This window comes from Nicotiana attenuata, chromosome 5 (genome assembly GCF_001879085.1).
Source record: "Nicotiana attenuata strain UT chromosome 5, NIATTr2, whole genome shotgun sequence".
Lineage (NCBI taxonomy): Eukaryota > Viridiplantae > Streptophyta > Magnoliopsida > Solanales > Solanaceae > Nicotiana > Nicotiana attenuata.
Genome location: NC_031993.1, coordinates 43,987,252 through 43,993,784, shown reverse-complemented (window position 1 = coordinate 43,993,784; position 6,533 = coordinate 43,987,252). Strand labels below are relative to the sequence as shown.

The following is a 6,533-nucleotide window of genomic DNA, read 5'->3' as shown; positions in this document are numbered from 1 at the left end:
TGCTGGTAAGTGCCTAGCCTAACCTCGGCGAAGTAGTGACGAGGATAGGACAAGACTACCAAATAAACCTGTGCAGTTATATCATATACAACAAGTAATAATGACAGAAACTAGCAGTTAAAGATGGGAAGGGGAAACATGCTCGGGGAAATATCATGTACAAACCGAAATTCAGTAAAGAAACATACGGAACACCAAAATTCAACTATAAGCAAGAATAAGGAAAACAAAGACAAATGCACGGCATCACCCTTCGTGCTTTTACTCTCGTTCTCACCATAAGAATCAATATAATCAGCATGGCATCACCCTTCGTGCTTTTACCTCACATAATCATGGCACGACATTATCCTTCGTGCATTATCACTCATATCATGGAACGGCATCACCCTTCGTGCTTTTATATTTTCAATATCGGCACGGCATCACCCTTCGTGCATTAACACTCACTCACCAATATCATGCACGGCATCACCCTTCGTGCTTTTACACTCTTTCTTACCCAAGAAACAATCAAAAAGCAATACGGGCAAGTGAATCACTAAAATCACAATAGAATACTTGCAAGGGAACAATAGTATATCAATAATATCCCGGCAAGGGAAACAATATCTTGAGTAATAACATCCCGGCAAGGGAGATAATATCAAAAGCCTTTTCTCCTTTCCACAAATTACTTCACAACTCAATTCTCAACTTGAGCCAATGCTCTACAATGTTCAATTACTAAGAATACTTCCATAAGCCTTGTTCAACATTAGAAATCATCATATTAAGCATGCACAATACAAAACGGAGTCACATCAATCATAGTATAAGACTCACGGGCATGCTTGACACCGACATATAGATACTCGTCACCATGCCTATACTTCGTACTCAATAATTAACACATAGCAAATAAGACACAACTCCTAATCCCTCAAGGTAAGGTTAGACCAAACACTTACCTCAATGCCACAAACACAATTCAAGCCTCAACTACCGCTTTACCTCTTGATTCTACCACCAATTCGCTTGTATCTAGCCACAATTTACTTAACGATATCAATAAATGCTAAATGAGTCAATTCTAATGCATGAAAATAGGTTTTCTAATGATTTCCCCAAAAAGTCAAAAATCGACCCCGGGCCCACATGGTCAAAACCCGAGGTTCAAACAAAAACCTGATTACCCATTCACCCACGAACCCAAATATGTAATTTGTTTTGAAATCGGACCTCAAATCGAGGTCCAAATCCCCAAAAATTGAAAATCCTAAGTTCTACCCAAAACACCCAATCCCCCCATGAAACCCTTGATTTTGAGTTGAAATCATGTAAAAAGATGTTATAGATTGGAGAAAATGAGTTAGAAACGACTCACAATTGATGTGGAGAAGAACTTTTCTTTAGAAAATCGCCCAAGAGAGCTTAGGGTTTGAGAGAGTTTGAAAAATGAAGAAAAATCCGTATAAGTCCCAATTAACTGGTCGCAGATGTCGCAATTGCGACAGGAGCTTCGCAATTGCAAAGCTCGCAAATGCGAACAAGGCCTCGCATTTGCGAACCTGGGCATTGTCTGCTAACCTCGCAATTGCGAACAAGTTGTCGCAATTGCGATACTGGCCCTCCCCTGATGACTTCGTATTTGCGAAGGAAGGCTCGCAATTGCGAACAATGGCAAGCCTAGGCTTTCTTCGCAAATGCGATCAAGCCCTCGCAATTGCCAAGCCTGTTGGGCTCGCAATTGCGAAGCCTGATCTCACAATTGCGAGATCAGAGCCTGCAACATAGCTGAACTGCAACAGCCATTTCTCTAAGTCCAATTCACTCCGTGGCCTATCCAAAACTCACCAGAGGCCTCGGGGCTCCAAACCAAACATGCACGCAAGTCTAAAAAATATCATACGGACTTGCTCGTGCAATCAAATCATCAAAATAACATCAAAAACTATGAATAAATCCTCAAATTCATGAAATCACTCAAGAACATCAAAATTACTATTTTCTCAACCATAGGTCCGTTTTATACCAAACCAATTCCGATCTTTACCAAATTTTACAGATTACACTTAATTATTATTTTAAACTTGTACCGGTCTCCGGAACCAAGATACGGGCCCGATACCATCAAGAAAATTCACATAAAAGCTTTCCGGAAACGCGCCTGGATTGCGCACGCAAATCGAGGTAAGACAAAAAAGAGGTTTTTAAGGCCTCGAAACACAGAATTTACTTTCAAAATGAGTGATGACCTTTTTGGTCATCACATTCTCCACCTCTAAAACAACCGTTCGTCCTCGAACGGACATAAGAAAAGTACCTGAGTCGGAGAAAAGATGGGGATATCGGCTCCACATATCGGACTTGGACTCCCAGGTCGCTTCCTTGATAACTAGGGATTTTGACGTGTTTCATGCTCCTTCTTGCTTACGCTTTGAGTATAAATTCTTACAAAATAGTCCTGAAAGGCTCATAAGTTGTGCTTGATTGAAGGTTTGAGCAACAAAGTGACGAGATGTCAAAAATCAGCTCAAAATGAGTGAAACCTGCACAAGTATCAAAGACAAGACAACTCAGGACAAACAAGCCTAGTGCGGCCGCACTACACTTTGTGCGGTCCGCACTAGGGAGATGCAGAGACTGGATTTTTAGGGCATCAAAGCAGTGCGGCCGCAGTAGATATTGTGCGGCCCGCACTAAAGACACCACGCCGCACCACCATTTAATTTGGTCCGCGGAAGCAAACTTCAGAGAGATGTCAAGTGCCAAGGTTTAAGCATGTGCGGTCCGCGATCGTGTTTGTGCGGACCGCGCTAGAGGCCTCCGCGGCCGCAGTCCATTCTATGCGGTCCGCGGAGCCTGGTTTCAGAGAGTTGATTTTTCAGAGTCAAGAGCCTAGTGGGGCCGCACACCATTTTGTGCGGTCCGCACTGACCCCGCAGGGGCATTTTTGTCCAGTTTTTCCAGCTTAGTATAAATAGAATATTTTTCCATTTTTAGGGTATCAGATATTACAGAACAGTAGCTGCGCTCGTGAGAAGCCATTTTGTAGCCATTTTGGGCACTTTAACGTAGTTTTAGCAATTGAATCATTATATTTACTTCAGTAATTTAATATTATGTCTTTCTCTTCATCTATTTCCCTGATTTTATCTTCAAGCATGAGTAGCTAAACCCATTAGCTAGGGTTGTGGCTAAACCCTAGTGTGGGTAATTGATGGGTGTTGTAATTTAAGGTTAGATTGATTATGGGTGTTTGTTATTTGAGTCAATTTTATGGTTTAATTTATGAATTAGTGGTTGAAAACACTAGTTTGTGCTAAGTTGACTTGGGCTCTTCTTGAGAAAGAGAGCCTAAGTCTCCAAAATTGACTCAACAAGGAATTGGGATGGACTCAAGAGATTTGATAGTCCCAATTAAAGGGTTAAACCTCGAGAGAGTAATTAGCCGACTTGAACCCTAGCTGCTTGGGCAATTATGCATACCCAATTGGTCTCGAGAGAGTCAATTGGGCAAAACCATTCTTTCTACCGAGAGGTGTAGAATGGGTAGTATCGAGCAACGGTTATACCATATCTCCCCAATCATGTCGATCGTGCCTTAGATGCAATTATCCGTCAATTAGCCACCTAGGTGAAAGTCACTACCCTAGTGCCTTTTAAACTATTAGATACAACTTGTAGCAATTTACTCTTAGTCTAATTCAGTTGCAATTATAATTTGTAGTTTGATCATAGTAGAATATAAAGAAAACCCCCAAAAATTATGAGAAGACCAATTAAGAACACACACGCAATCCTAAACTAGATAGATACTCGATTCCAATCCTAGCTCTCTGTGGATTCGATCCCGACCCAAAAATCGAGTAAAAGCTATTGCGACCCTCTCTTGCTACTTTTTAGTAGTGCGGAGTTGGCAGCGATCACTTTTTGGCGCCGTTGCCGGGAATCGAACCCGGGTCACCCGCGTGACAGGCAGGAATACTTACCACTATACTACAACGACCCTCTTGTAAATGTGCTTGTCGGGGAGGAGGTTGAGGATATTGGAGACGATGAGGTACCTCTTGAGGTCCGTCATCAAGAACATAAAATGAATAGTGCATCAAGAGCATAAAATCGTTTCTCTTGCTACTTTTGGGACTATTTTGAGCACACAATATAAAAAGCGCGATAAAAGTAACTAAATATAAAATTATATACAGACCCAATGAAAATCAAGAAAGCATCAAAATGGTATCAATATATACAGTCATCCAAAAATGAAGGGCGCACCCCCTCGAATAAAAGTTGGCATTGTCCCCAATGCCAACTAGTCCAAATAAGCACCAAAAAGATAGAAAAAGGATATAGAGGGCTCCCTAAGCCGTGTCTGTCTGCATAGGATCATGGGTGGTCCCGGGGTCCTCTGTGTGCTCGGGAACCTCAGACTGGTCCCCGGTGGTCTGCTCCTCAGCTACTGGAACCTGGGCCTGGACCTCGACAGGCTGTGGAGCTAGTACATCNAACCCCTCTGGGACCTGAGCCGGTCCTGCTAGAACAGTCTGGGCTGGAACCTCATCGTCAAACTCAACCTGAGGCTATGCCGCTGGCGCTGCTGCTCGAGCTCTGGGCTGAGCCCTGCCTCTGCCTCAAGCCCTAGAACGGCCTCGACCTCTGCCCCTCGTTGGAGCTGCTACTAGGGGCTCAGGCTACTGGTCAGCTGATGAAGCGGTACATGTTCTCACCATCTGCGAAAGAACAGAGTGGAAGTTCAATTAGCATTGAGAAATCAAGTCGCACGACAAGAAAGAATAGATGTGAAGTTTTTCCTAACTCTGTAGCCTCTAGGGGAAAAATACAGACGTCTCTGTACCGATCCCTCAGACTCTACTAAGCTTGTCCGTGAATTGTGAGACCTAAGCAACCAAGAGCTTTGATACCAACTTGTCACGAACGGATTTCCCACCCTCGGGAATCGTGATGGCGCCTACTCATGAAAGCTAGGCAAGCCGAGTATTATAGATTCATTAACCTTTTTGCTTAGCCTTTCTAACAGTTCAATACAACAGGTGATCAACAGCGAAATAATTATAATAAACAGAAATGCGGAAGACGAAAACTAATAGTTTAGCCATATACTAGTGCAGAATCTAACATACAACTCTACCCAAAATTTGGTGTCACAATGTCACGGACTATCTACGAATACTACAAACAGTGGTCTGAAAGATAAACACAAAGCTGTCTCTGAAATACATAAAAGAAATAGAATGGAAAGATAGAAGGAGACGCCAAGGCCTGCGGACGCCTGCAGGACTACCTCGGGTCTCCGCCACTGGACTGAAGGCAGCAACCTCACTATGTCCAAAAGCTGCAGCACCGGGATCTGCACACAGTGCAGAGTGTAGTATCAGCACAACCAACCCCATATGCTGGTAAGTGCCTAGCCTAACCTCGGCGAAGTAGTGACGAGGATAGGACAAGACTACCAAATAAACCTGTGCAGTTATATCATATACAACAAGTAATAATGACAGAAACTAGCAGTTAAAGATGGGAAGGGGAAACATGCTCGGGGAAATATCATGTACAAACCGAAATTCAGTAAAGAAACATACGGAACACCAAAATTCAACTATAAGCAAGAATAAGGAAAACAAAGACAAATGCACGGCATCACCCTTCGTGCTTTTACTCTCGTTCTCACCATAAGAATCAATATAATCAGCATGGCATCACCCTTCGTGCTTTTACCTCACATAATCATGGCACGACATTATCCTTCGTGCATTATCACTCATATCATGGAACGGCATCACCCTTCGTGCTTTTATATTTTCAATATCGGCACGGCATCACCCTTCGTGCATTAACACTCACTCACCAATATCATGCACGGCATCACCCTTCGTGCTTTTACACTCTTTCTTACCCAAGAAACAATCAAAAAGCAATACGGGCAAGTGAATCACTAAAATCACAATAGAATACTTGCAAGGGAACAATAGTATATCAATAATATCCCGGCAAGGGAAACAATATCTTGAGTAATAACATCCCGGCAAGGGAGATAATATCAAAAGCCTTTTCTCCTTTCCACAAATTACTTCACAACTCAATTCTCAACTTGAGCCAATGCTCTACAATGTTCAATTACTAAGAATACTTCCATAAGCCTTGTTCAACATTAGAAATCATCATATTAAGCATGCACAATACAAAACGGAGTCACATCAATCATAGTATAAGACTCACGGGCATGCTTGACACCGACATATAGATACTCGTCACCATGCCTATACTTCGTACTCAATAATTAACACATAGCAAATAAGACACAACTCCTAATCCCTCAAGGTAAGGTTAGACCAAACACTTACCTCAATGCCACAAACACAATTCAAGCCTCAACTACCGCTTTACCTCTTGATTCTACCACCAATTCGCTTGTATCTAGCCACAATTTCGTACTACGTATTACACTAAATAAGTCTAACTAAGTAGTACGTAACTTACTTAACTTAGTCGACTAGTAAAGTAAAAGTTTTCGGTTTTAAACTAGTAGT

The 6,533-nt window shown here is 42.3% G+C and overlaps 1 non-coding gene across 1 annotated transcript; it reads right to left on the bottom strand.

The window, feature by feature from the left end:
- TRNAD-GUC lies at positions 3,920–3,991 on the bottom strand. Its single transcript has one exon. It is a non-coding gene; the product is annotated as a tRNA-Asp (tRNA).